The sequence below is a fragment of the Danio rerio genome, chromosome 14, assembly GCF_052040795.2.
Source record: "Danio rerio strain M-AB ecotype USA chromosome 14, GRCz13ab, whole genome shotgun sequence".
Classification (NCBI taxonomy): Eukaryota; Metazoa; Chordata; class Actinopteri; order Cypriniformes; family Danionidae; genus Danio; species Danio rerio.
The window spans coordinates 57952501-57965949 of NC_141034.1; the positions used below are offsets into that span (position 1 = coordinate 57952501).

The window sequence follows — 13449 nt, forward strand, 5'->3', positions numbered from 1 at the left end:
CTAACCCTAACCCTAACCCTAAATGTAAGATTTTAAAAAGGAGGCGTGGCTCACAACCCCACCCCTAACTCCAACCGTCCTTGGGTGATGAGCAAATCGTACTAAATTGTACGAATTAGATCGTAAGAATTCATACGAATTAGCCACTAAATGAAAAAGTTAGGAATTTCTGTGTGATTTCATGATAATATATATATATATATATATATATATATATATATATATATATATATATATATATATATATATATATAAGCTGAGTCTCAGAGTTTTATTTATTTGATAGTTTATTTCTGTTTATTTCTTGATTGTACAGGCTAAATACAAATAAAAAGTGAACATTTAATTTTTTTGTACTGTTTTTTTTTTTTTTTTAAGTTATTAGAGCCTGGATGTTATTTTAGACTTTGCAAATTAAGATTGCAGACATTAGTGGGTACAGACATCCATTGTGTGCAGTCTTGCCAGTTTTTTCCTGGCTTTTTAATATCAATATCGGAATTATATCGTATCACCTGAAATTAAGAAATATATTGTGATATAAATTTGCCATATTGTCCAGCCCTAATTTTGACTCATTATTTCTGAAAACAAGACTATATTGTTCACTTGTCTATAAATGCTTCTTGATTTAAGAGTTTAGATATTTGGACTAAAAGCACAACACAAGCTCTCATTAAGAACAGCATTTCTGCAGTGTCTAAAGCTCTGCTCCCTCATTAGAAACTCTGCATTTTTGACAAAAGTTTTTGCATCTCTTCCGGGTCAAAGTCCCACACGCATGATAACTCCCTGGACATTCAGGCCAGCGGTTTAACATGGGAAACATCCTTGTTTATTCTCAACACTGCGAGCTATAGATTTTCCTTGAACATCTGACATTCAACTCAGAAGTTATTTCAAAACTTCCAAGAAAAGGCCACGAGAGACCGCAGAGCAATTTACTAATCAGCAGCGCTTCTGGAGCTGTCTTTGAGGAGCCGCAGTCCAGGGAAAGGTCTCCATCTCTGGGGGTCTCACTCACACACACACACACACACACACACACACACACACACACACACACACACACACACACACACACACGAGATGCCCATCATACTAGGCTAAACAATATTGGGGGGGAAATGGCACTGATATGAATACAATTTTCACCAGATGGCATACTGAATATTTGAATCATTTGAATCACTGTGTTGTTTAGTGGAGAATCACTCTAAATAGATCATTTAAACCAGTAAGTTGTTTACTGCCTGGAGACTCACTCTGAATGGATCATCTGAATCAATGAGCTGATTACTGGAGACTCAATCTGAATGGATTATTTGAATCAGTGAGTCGATTACTAGTGACTCACTCTAAATGAATTATTTGAACCAGTGAGTTGTTTACTGGAGAATCACTCTGAATAGATCATTTGATTCGGTGAGTTGTTTACTGAAGACTCATTTGAACCAGTGAGTGGTTAACTGGAGACTCACTCTGAATAAATCATTTGAATCAGTGAGTTGACTACTGAAAATTCACATTAAATGAATCACTTGAATCAGCAAGCTGTTAACAGATTCACTCTAAATGAATCATTTGAACCAATGAGTAAAGTGGGGACTTATTCTGAAGGGAATAATTTTAATCAGTGAGCTGATTGCTGAAGACTCACTCTAAATGGATCATTTGAATCAGTGCATTGTTTATTGTAAACGTACTGTAAATTAATCAATTGAATCATTAAGTTGAATGGCTTAATCATTTGAATTGGTGAGTTGATTACTGGAGACTCACTCTTAACTGTTCATTTGAGTAAGTAGAGACTCATTCTGAAGGAATCATTTCAATCAGTGAGCTGATTACAGACTTACCGATTCAAATGATCCATTTAGTGTGATTTGATTACTGAAGAATCATTCAGCATAACTGGAATCAGTGCATTTTTTATTATAGACTCACTATTAAATCAGTAAGTTAAATGAGTTAATCATTTAAATAAGTGAGTTAATTACTGGTCACTCACTCTGAAATGAATCATTTGAATCAGTAAGCTGATTACTGGAGACTCACTCTAAAAGGAACTTTTGAATCAGTGGGTTACTAACTGGAAATTCAAGTCTAAATGAATCATTTGAACCAGTGAGTTAAGTGGAGACTCATTCTGAAGGAATCATTTGAATCAGTGAACTAATTATTGGAGACTCACTCTGTATCATTTGAATCAGTAGACTGTAAATTGATCAATAGAATCAGTACGTTGAATGGATAATATGGATAGATGAATGGATAGTTAATTACTAGTCACTCACTCTGAATAAATCATTTGAATCATTAAGTTGATTACTGTAGAACCACTCGGATCGGCTCATTTGAATCAGTGAGTTGCTTACTGGAGACTCACTCTAAATGAATCCCTTGAATTAGTGAGTCGATTATTGGAGACCCACTGTGAAATGAATCCTTTGAATCAGTGAGTTGATTACTGGAGATTGACTCTAAAAGGAACTTTTGAATCAGTGAGTTGCTAACTGAAAATTCGATCTAAATGAATCATTTGAGTTAAGAGAACTCATTCTGAAAGAATCATTTGAATCAATTTGTTGTTGATATGTGAACAGATGTCAAAACACTTCACAAACGAATATAACAAAATTCAGCTCCTTCACGAACCAAACAACGCATCTCAAGTCTAAGCAGGTGATGACTTCTCCAAAATCACTGTTCACTCAGCAATGTTTAGAAAATGATGAAAAACACAATATTTTTGGTTTAGAATGCAGTAAAGTGTCCTAAAATTAAAATAAAACAAACACTGAGATAAAGAACAGACAGTTTAAATGCACTTTTCAGCACAAACACATGCAAAGCTAGCTCCGGTTTGTTTTTAACAGACATTATCAGAGCGCAGAGGCTGGGGAAATGAGGATGTGGCTGATTCTCTGCGCGGGCGGGAGGCTCATTAATGTTGTTATTATGTTTGGTACATGTTTGTTTGAAGATCCTGGTGTGCTCAGTGTTGACATATTGAGAAGAGCCTCGAGGGACGCTTTACACGCAGCCGGCTGAACTCACATTTACACACTCATTGTTGAAGCCCACGTTTGAGGTCAGAGGTCAGATCTTTCCACTCCAGACCCGGCACTGCCCCACACCCAGAGGACAGAGCTCTTATTTAACTAACCTAGAGCGCATGTCACCGCTAAACGCCGGAGAGGACACTTTTAATGCACTTCAACTCAATTAGTGGCGTGTACCTGTCGGCTCAGCTCCATCCCACACTCCATCACGAGACTCCAAATCAGCGGAAATCATTGATTCTAAAGCCCCAATGCTCAGATCTGATCAGTGCTATCCTGAAGCCCAGAGGACGCATTAAAGAGAGCAATTCTACCTGGGCAGGTAATCAGAAACACTGAGCTGTTAACCAGAGACTCACTCTGAACAGATCATTTGAATCAATGAGTTGTTAACTAGAGACTCACTCTGAATGGATCATTTGAATCAATGAGTTGTTAACTAGAGACTCACTCTGAATGGATCATTTGAATCAATGAGTTGTTAACTAGAGACTCGCTCTGAACAGATCATTTGAATCATTTAGTTGTTAACTAGAAACTCTCAGAATGGATCATTTGAATCAGAGAGTTGTTAGAGACTCTCAGAAAGAATCATTTGAACTCATTTGAATTTGTTCAGACTCACTTTGAACGAATCATTTGAAGTGGTTGACGCTAGATTCACTCTGAGTTGTTAACCAGAAACTCGCTCTGAACAGATCATTTGAATCAGCGAGTTGTTAACTTGAGACTCTCATAAAGAATCATTTGAACTCATTTGAATTTATTCACTTACTTTGAACGAATCATTTGAAATGGTTAACTGTAGATTCAATCTGATGAGTTGCTTACTGGAGACTTGCTCTGATCATTTCAATTGGTGAGTTAACTAGAGACTCTCAGAATGGATTTATTGAATCTGAGATGTTAACTGGAAATTAACTTTGAACAAATCTTTTGAATCAGTGAGTTCTTAAGGGGAGACTCACTCTGAAACGTTCAGTTGAATCAGTGGATTGTTTACTGAAGACTCTTTCTAAATGGACAATTTGAATCAGGGAGTTGGTAACTAGAGACTCTAAGAATGGATCATTTGAACCCATATGAATTCATTTAGACTCACTCTGAATGAATCTTTTGAATCAGTTAACTGTAGATTCACTCTGATGAGCTGTTAACTATAGACTCGCTTTAAACGAATCATTGGAATCAGTGAGTTGTTTACAAGAGACTCTCAGAAAGAATCATTTGAACTCATTTGAATTTATCCAGACTCACTCTGAATGAATCTTTTGAATCAGTTAACTGTAGATTCACTCTGAGCTGTTAACTAGACACTCGCTCTGAACAGATCATTTGAATCAGTGAGTTGTTAACTAGAGACTCTCAGAATTGATTGTTTGAATCAATGAGTTGACTCAATCTGAGTGAATCACTTGAATAAGTGAGTCATTTACTGATCTGAAAGGTAGTCATTTACTCTGACTTGCTCAGTTGAATAAAAAGTAGTTTACTAAAGACTCATTCTGAACAGATCATTTGATTCAGTGAGTTGTTGACTGAAGACTCACTTAGTCAATCATTTGAATAACTGAGTCATTTATTAAAGACTCATTCTGAACAGATCATTTGAATCATTGAGCCAATTACCGACATGTACCTGTCATCTCGGCTCAATCCCACACTCCATCTTGAGTCTGTAAATCAGCGGAAATCATTGATTCTCAAAGCCCCAATGCTCAGATCTGATCAGTGTTTTTCCTGAAGCCCAGAGGACGCATTACAGCTACTTTATTTAAAGAGCAATTCTCACGGTGCAGCTAATCAGAAACAGCGGAGAGCTCCGGGTCGAGACCCCGCGTCCTCAAGCCAGAAGTTCAGAGGACTGAAAAATGAGTTTATGGTTTCGGAAATATGTTTCGGGTCTCCAAAATAGACAAAGGCAGATCTGCCAAGAGCGAGGAGTGGCTGGAATGTGCTTGTTTTTTCAGCGTGGGTTGAATGAAGAGAGGTTTGTCTGGCTGGTGTTCACCAAAACCCACACGAGCTCCTCGGAGTGTATTCAGGCTCGACTCACACAAACACACACACGCAAACACACAGTGCATTGTCTGTTCCCCACGCCGAGAGACACACCTCAGTAATACCGCAGACCCAACCTCAGTGTTTCCAGCAAAAACACATTGCGTCAACAGATGCAACAGAAACCCCTTCATTGTGTTCTTCATCATCATCATCATCATGTCCTTTCTTTCTGAACACACCGGGGTCAAGAATGCCTCATATTTTGGCTTTTGATAGTTATTAGAGCTGCCAAAAAAAGATTACATAGCAATATTTAGCTTATGCATGACCTGCTATATTCTTTCTGCTAAATATGTTGTGATAGGGCTGCACGATATTGTACACAATCTGAATATTGCCCTTTTTTTTCTCTGTCATATACACTCAGACTAGGTTGGACCCCTTTAGTCTTCAGATCTGCCTTAATCCTTGGTGTTGTAGATTCAACAAGCTACTGGAAATATTCCTCAGAGATTTTGCTCCATATTGTCATGATAGCATCACACAGTTGCTGCAGATTTGTCGGCTGCACATCCATGATGCCAATCTCCCGTTCCACCACATCCCAAAGCTGCTCTATTGGATTGAGCTCTGGTGGCTGTGGAGGCCATTTGAGTACAGTGAACGCATCGTCATGTTCAAGAAACCAGTCTGAGATGATTGAGCTTTATGACATGCTGCGTTATCCTGCTGGAAGTAGCCATCAGAAGATGGAGACACTGTGCTCATAAAGGGATGGACATGGTCAGCAGCAATACTCAGGTAGGCTGTGGCGTTGATGCTCAATTGGTACTAATGGACCCAAAGAAAATCTCCCCCACACCATTACACCACCACCACCAGCCTGAACCGCTGATACAAGGCAGGATGATCCATGCTTTCATGTTGTTGAGGCCAAATTGTGAGCCGAGCATCCGAATGTGTCAGCAGAAATGGAGACTCAGAGCAGCAACGTTTCTCCAATCTTCTATTGTCCAGTTTTGGTGAGTCTGTGTGAATTGTAGCCTCAGTTTCCTGTTCTTAGCTGACAGGAGCGGCACCCGGTGTGCTCTTCTGCTGCTGTAGCCCATCCGCCTCAAGGTTGGACGTGTTGTGTGTTCAGAGATGCTCTTCTGCAGAGCTCGGTTGTAGCGAGTGCTTATTTGAGTTACTGTTGCCTTTCTATCAGCTGGAACCAGTCTGGCCATTCTCCTCTGACCTCTGGCCTCATCAACAAGGCATTTGCGCCCACAGAACTGCCGCTCACTGGATATTTCCTCATTCTCTGTAAACCCTAGAGACGGTTGTGCGTGAAAATCCCAGTAGATCAGCAGTTTCTGAAATACTCAGAGCAGCCCGTCTGGCAGCAACAACCATGTCACATTCAAAGTCTCTTAAATCCCCTTTCTTCCCCATTCTGATGCTCACTCTGAACTGCAGCAGATCCTCTTGATCATGTCTACGTGCCGAAATGCAGTGAGCTGCTGCCATGTGATTGGCTGATTACAAATGTGCGTTAACCAACAGTCAGACAGGTGTACCTAATAAAGTGGCCGGTGAGTGTATCACGCATACATAACCAATTCTAGCAACATTTTAGCTCATCTCTACTGGAGGTGTCAGTGTCAGTATAGGTAAAAACGCTGTAGTGTCTACTATAAATTACTATAGTATATTATCATGCGAGTGTCTGACTGAAAATTGATCTGCTAGCAGATATCACAGCCTCTGTTACTCCTCACCTTCCACTTATTTGTTAACATTTATCAAAATTAATTATTTAGGATATGCATTTTCAGATTCTGACTCCAATGCCTGATTATTAAACCGTTAAAATGACTATAATTACATTAAAAATTCTTAAGAATAAAATATTTGTTTTTTGGATGAGTGGACTTGCATTGCGATAATATTATATTGTCTGTCATTATATAATGAGTGGCATAAAATGCTCTTAAATTGACAATAATATAGTTTATTGCAATATTTTTAGTTGTAATATATCCTGCAACAAAAAACAGATATAGTGAGGGCCTGTGTGTGTGTGTGTGTGTGTGTGTGTTTGTGTGCTCTAAACTAAAGTTCGTCGTTGTTTGCAGCGCTCCAGGACAGCCGCAGCAGTCGGGCAGTGTGAGATGCCACCTTGGCTGGCAAATCCTGCAAAAAGCCTGGAGGAGACGTGGCTTTTTCTCCGCTCTCGTTTCTGGTTTTCGCACTCCATGAATGCATTGCAGCGTGGCTCGGCGGGCTGTTAATCTGTTTGCACATTTGCGGCGCTAACAATGTGTTGACAACACGCTGACATCACACAGATGTCAGACGCATCTGCCTCTTCTGGCCCATGAATATTAATGCGGCGCGCTTTTGTCTCCTCCCGTTTACAGCAGTCTGTCGGCACTCATTTACACTTGTTTTCTTTACCTCTGCTCTTTTCTTTATTCGCTCTTCTCCACTTATTGTTTGATCAAGTCATGCACTTCATTTTCCCTCTGTGCAGGAAACACTCGCGCACTAATTGGGAAATGTTTCACCTCCGCTTTAGTAAAGGCGTCACTTTTTCTTTGGTTTGTCAGGGGGGGTTATCGTGAATGTAAAGGAAAGCGCTGCAATAAAAACTACTGCAACTGATCCAATGATTTCATCATAATGTCACTGTTTTACCATAAATATAAAAAGTAGATAACAATGTACGAATGTTTGCATGAAAAAAAGCATCACTTTTTCTTTGGTTTATCTGTAATTTTTCCCTGAATGTAAAGCATTGCAATAAAAAATACGGTAAAACATCCATCAGTTTAATCACATTGTCATGATTTTGGAGATTAATGATTGCCAAATAAAGATAAAAAACTTAAATGTTTGCTTAAATAAAATATCAATTTATAGGGCATCCCTTTCTTTGGTTTTTCTTTTTTTCTGAATGTAAAGGAAAGCATTGCAATGAAAACTACAGGAAAAGATCCAACTATTTAATCTTATTGTCACTAGTTCAGCATAAATATAATGAATAAATATTTTTGTTTGGGTATTTTTCCATGAATGTAAAATGAAAGCTTTGCAATAAAAACTACTGTAAAAGATCCAACGATTTAATCACATCATTAATAGTTTACCATAAATATTATAAGTAGATGTGTGTGCACAAATATTTGCATGAATAAAATGTCAAAAATGGGTTAAATAATCCAAATTATTAAATCAAGTAATGGTGTCACTTTTTCTTTAGTTTTTTTTAGTTTTTTATTATTATTTTTTTAATGGATGTAAAGGAAAGCATTGCAATAAAATTACCTACAAAAGATAATGATTTAATCATATCAAACTGGTTCTCCATAAATACAATGAATAGATGTGTGTGCATAAATGTTTACATGAATAAAATGTCAAAATACGTGTTAAATAATCCAAGTTATCAAAATAAAGCATCACTTTTGCTCTGGCTTGTCTGGGTTTTTTCTTAAATATAAAAAGGAAAGCATTGCAATAAAAAAATACTGTAAAACATCCAACAATTTAATCACATTCATATTTTTGGAAACAAATAAAGATGAAAAAATTAAATAAATGTTTGCTTAAATAAAATTTCAATTTATAGGTTAAATAATGCAAATAGTTTTTAAAATAAATCAGGTAAAGGCATCACTTTCTTCGGTTAGTGTGGGTTTTTTCTGTGAACGTAAAGGAAAGCATCGCAATAAAAAAGACTGCAACAGATCCAACTATTTAATCATATTGTCACTGGTTCACCATAAATATAAGTTGTAAATATTAATGCACAAATATTTGCATGAATAAAATGTCAAAATAAGGATGAAATAATCCAAATTATTAAAATTAAATAAAGTAAAGGAGTCACTTTTTCTTTAGTTTGTCTTTTTTTCTGAATGTAAAGGAAAGCATTGCAATAAAACTACTGGAAAAGATCCAACTATTCAATCTGATTGTCACTAGTTCACCATAAATATAATGAATAAATATTTTTGTAGACAAATTTTTGGCGAATAAAAATTTATAAAAAATGTTTGCATGAACAAAACCGTCAAAAACTGGCTTAAATAATTCAAGATATTAAAAACAAAAAGCAATGCCTAAATTATTTCTTTGGTTTGTTTGTGTATTTTTCCGTGAATGTAAAGGAAAGCATTGCAATAAAAACTACTGCAAAACATCCAACGATTTAATCACATCGTCACTGGTTCACCATAAATATAAGACGTAGATAATAATGTACAAAAATTTTGCATGAATAAATGTCCAAAAATGGGTTAAATAATCAAAATTATTAAAATAAATTAAGTAAAGGTGTCACTTTCTTTGGTTTGTATGTTTTTAGTTTTTTAGTTTTTTTGTGAATGAAAAGGAAAGCATTGCAATAAAATTAACTGCAAAAGATCTAATGATTTAATCATATCAACACTGGTTCTCCATAAATACAATGAATAGATGTGTGTGCATAAATGTTTACATGAATAAAATGTCAAAATACGTGTTAAATAATCCAAGTTATCAAAATAAAGCATCACTTTTGCTCTGGCTTGTAGGTTTTTTTTCTTAAATATAAAAAGGAAAGCATTGCAATAAAAAAATACTGTAAAACATCCAACAATTTAATCGCATTCATATTTTTGGAAACAAATAAAGATGAAAAAATTAAACAAATGTTTGCTTAAATAAAATGTCAATTTATAGGTTAAATAATGCAAATAGTTATTAAAATAAATCAGGTACAGGCATCACTTTCTTTGGTTTGTGTGGGTTTTTTCTGTGAATGTAAAGGAAAGCATTGCAATTCAAAAGACTGCAACAGAATGATTTAATCACATTGTTCACTATATTTTTGTAAATAATAAATGATTAGTAAATAAGAAAAATATACAAATATTTGCCAAAATATAGGTGTAATGCAATAGGCGTAATGCAAATAATGCAATTAGTTATTAAAATAAATAAAGGCGTCACATTTTTCTTTGGTTTGTCTGGGGGATTTTATAGTGACTGTAAAGGAAAGCATTACAATAAAAACCACTCCAACAGATCCAGGGATTTAATCATATGCTCACTGGTTCACCATAAATATTATCAATTTATGCATGATTACAATGTCGAAAAATCAGTTGAATATTGCAAGTTATTAAAATAGATGAAGTAAAAGCATCACTATTTCTTTAGTTATAATGAATTAATATTGGTGCACAAATGTTTGCATAAACAGATCTATTCAGATTTATTCATGAATGTAAAGAAAAGCATTGCAATAAAAATGACTGCAAAAAATCCAACAATTTGATCAAATTGTCACTGGTTCACCATAAATATTAGCAATATATATTGGTGCACAAATATTTGCATGAATAAAATGTCAAAATATGGGGGAAATAATGCAAGTTATTATTAATAAATCAAGTAAAAGGCGTCACTTTTTCTTTGTTTTGTCTGTTTTTTTTTTCAAGGAAAGCATTGCTATAAAAACTGCTGTGATCAAACAATTTATTCACATTGTCACTGGTTCACCATATTTTAGTAGACAAACGGTTGACAAATAAATGGATGCACGAGTATTAAAATGTTTGAATGAAATGTCAAAATATCGATTAAATAATGCAAGTTAAAATTAATTAAGATGTCACTTTTCTTTTGTTTGTCCTTTTTTGTGAAAATAAAGAAATGTATAGCAATTAAAAAAATTACTGTAAAATATCCAACAACTTAATCCCGCTGTCACGGTTTCACCATATGTTTGTAGACAAATGATTGCCTTATAAATAGAGGGAAAACAATAGACACATGTTTCATGAATAAAATGTCAACATATGGCTTTTTCTTTGGTTTGTCTGGTTTTTCATGAATGTAAAGGATAAATAACACAGCAAAAGTTTTAAAATAGATGTTCCCTGGTTTACCATAAATAAAGACAGATTTATTTATTTTTTTTTGTAAACAAATGTTTGGCAAATAAAAAGACAAAAAAGTTTGCATAATTGAAATGTCAAAACGAGTTAAATAATGTTAATGCAAACATTTTAATAAGTAATTAAAATAAATCAAGGTGTCACTTTTTCTTTGGTTCGTCAAGATTAAAAACGTAAATAATGCAATATTAAGAACTCTTTTCATGATTCAGATGCAGCGACTCAAAAAGCATTTTTAACCATACCAAATGGAAGACTTTTTGTAGCCCCACCCTAAATTACTGATAGTTCTGCCCCTAAAGATGTGATGGCCCCACCCAAAATGGCATACAGCTCTGCCCTAAATGGCTGCTTACCCTCCCAAAATGACTGATAGCCTCACCCTAAATATCCAACAGCCCTGCACTAAATGACTGATAGCATAGCCCTGCCCTAAAAGACAGATAACCCCGCCCTAAAGGACTAGTAGTTCCGCCCTAAAGGACTGATAGCTCTGCCCTAAATGACTGATAGCTCCGCCCTAAAAGACTGATAGCTCCTCCCAAAAGACCTGATATCTCTGCCCTAAAGGCCTGATATCTCTGCCCTAAATTACTGATATTGCCACCCTAAAAGACTGATATCTCCACCCTAAAGTCCTGATAGCTCCACCCTATATGACTGATATCTCTGCCCTAAATATTTGATAGCTCCGCCCCATATGACTGATGTCTTCGCCCTAAAGGCTACATATCTCCGCCCTAAGTTATTGATAGCTCCGCCCCATATGACTAATATCTCCACCCTAAAGGCCAAATATCTCCACCCTAAAGGCCAAATATCTCCACCCTAAAGGGCAGATATCTCCGCCCTTAATTATTAATAGCTCAGCTTCATATGACTGATATCTCCACACTAAAGGCCTGAAATCTCAATCCTAAATTAAGGATAGCCCAATCCTGTATAACTGATAGAGCTCCGCCCCAAAGACCTGATATCTCCACCCTAAAGCCTGATATCTCCGCCCTAAATTATTGATAGCCCCATCCTATATGACTGATGGCTCCGCCCTATGGCACTCCATGTGACCAAAAGTGAGTCATTTCGAGGGAAAGTTATTATATTTGATTAAAGATTATGAGGGAAAATTAATATCTTCAAAATAATGAAGAGCACAGGTAAATTGCTCATAATAAGCTCCACTTTAAACATATAAAAATAAGAAGAGTACATTTTGATTTAATTCCGTCTTCAACTCGCTCTGCGTTTCTGCCGGTGCATTATGGGAGCAGTGAGGAATGATGGTTAAAGGGAGCGTACTGGGCTCAGCGCTGGGATCATCAGTAAAGTGTGGAGATAATTGCCCTAATCAAGAGAGGTTAATTATCCTGACTGTGTGTGCAAGTGTTATGAAAGCGGCGCCGCTGGTGTGGTGGGGTGACACAGGCCTCACCTCTTTTGCAATTAGGGCATCTCTACAGAGGCGAGAACACAGGGTTAAATATGCAGCGCGAGAGCAGATGATGAGCTGTTGTGTGTGTCAGATGAGAACAGAAGATCAACACACACTCACACACTGCAGCACTGACGGACACAACACACCAGTTTAACTAGGCCTGCACTACACATACAGCTGAAGTCAAAATTATTCAGCCTCCTGAGAAAATGTGTATTATTTCAATTATTTCCCTGATGATGTTGAACAGATTCAGGAATAACTCACAGTATGTCTGATAATGTTTGTTCTTCTAGAGAAAGTCTTATTTGGTTAATTTGGGCTAGAATAAAAGCAGTTTTTAATTGTTTTAAAGCCATTTGAAGTAGTGCTGTGCAATTAGTTGAAAATTCTATTTCGATTTTGACTTTAACGATTATGAAAAAACATTAATGGAGATGAACGATTATTGCATCATATCCTGCCCCCTTTCCAGTTGCACACATCTGTTGCTCTGCAGAGCTCAGCTTCACGTGAGCATGACTGAACGCATGTGCTGTACTGTAACGCTTGCAGAAGGGGATGCGCATCATTCACTGATGAACATTCGAATCATTCATGTTTTTAAAAGCGCGAGAGAGGTCGCACGCTGTTGTGTGTGTGCTCAGTCTCAGAGACGAGCAGAGCACACACATCTAAAGTCATCTTAATGTGCTTTAATGGTCAAATATAGGGCTGCAACTAGCGATTAATTTATTAATCGATTAATCTGTCGATTATTTTATTGATTAACTGAGAATCAGATAAAAAAAAGAGCATTCATTTCCAACCCTTTATTCAAAAAAAGCTGACCCCTGAGCTGGTAATAATAATAATAATAATAATAATAATAAAAATAATAATAATAATAATAATAATAAACAAAGAAGTTTTGTCTCGTTTTCAATCCAAATATCTAAACAAAGATACGTCATCAAGACTTTTTTCAGCACATCTCTAATCATTCATTCATTCATTTTCTTGTCGGCTTAGTCCCTTT

At 36.3% G+C, this 13449-nt stretch overlaps 2 long non-coding RNA genes across 6 annotated transcripts in view; one reads left to right on the top strand and one right to left on the bottom strand.

The window, feature by feature from the left end:
• The window catches only part of LOC141377622 (uncharacterized), a 143962-nt gene that overhangs the window by 127684 nt on the left and 2829 nt on the right, over positions 1-13449 (bottom strand). The window lies entirely within an intron of this gene.
• LOC147840947 (uncharacterized) lies at positions 376-5495 on the top strand. The gene is made up of 3 exons (XR_015508059.1): positions 376-2458; positions 2506-4055; positions 4191-5495. It is a non-coding gene; the product is annotated as an uncharacterized LOC147840947 (long non-coding RNA).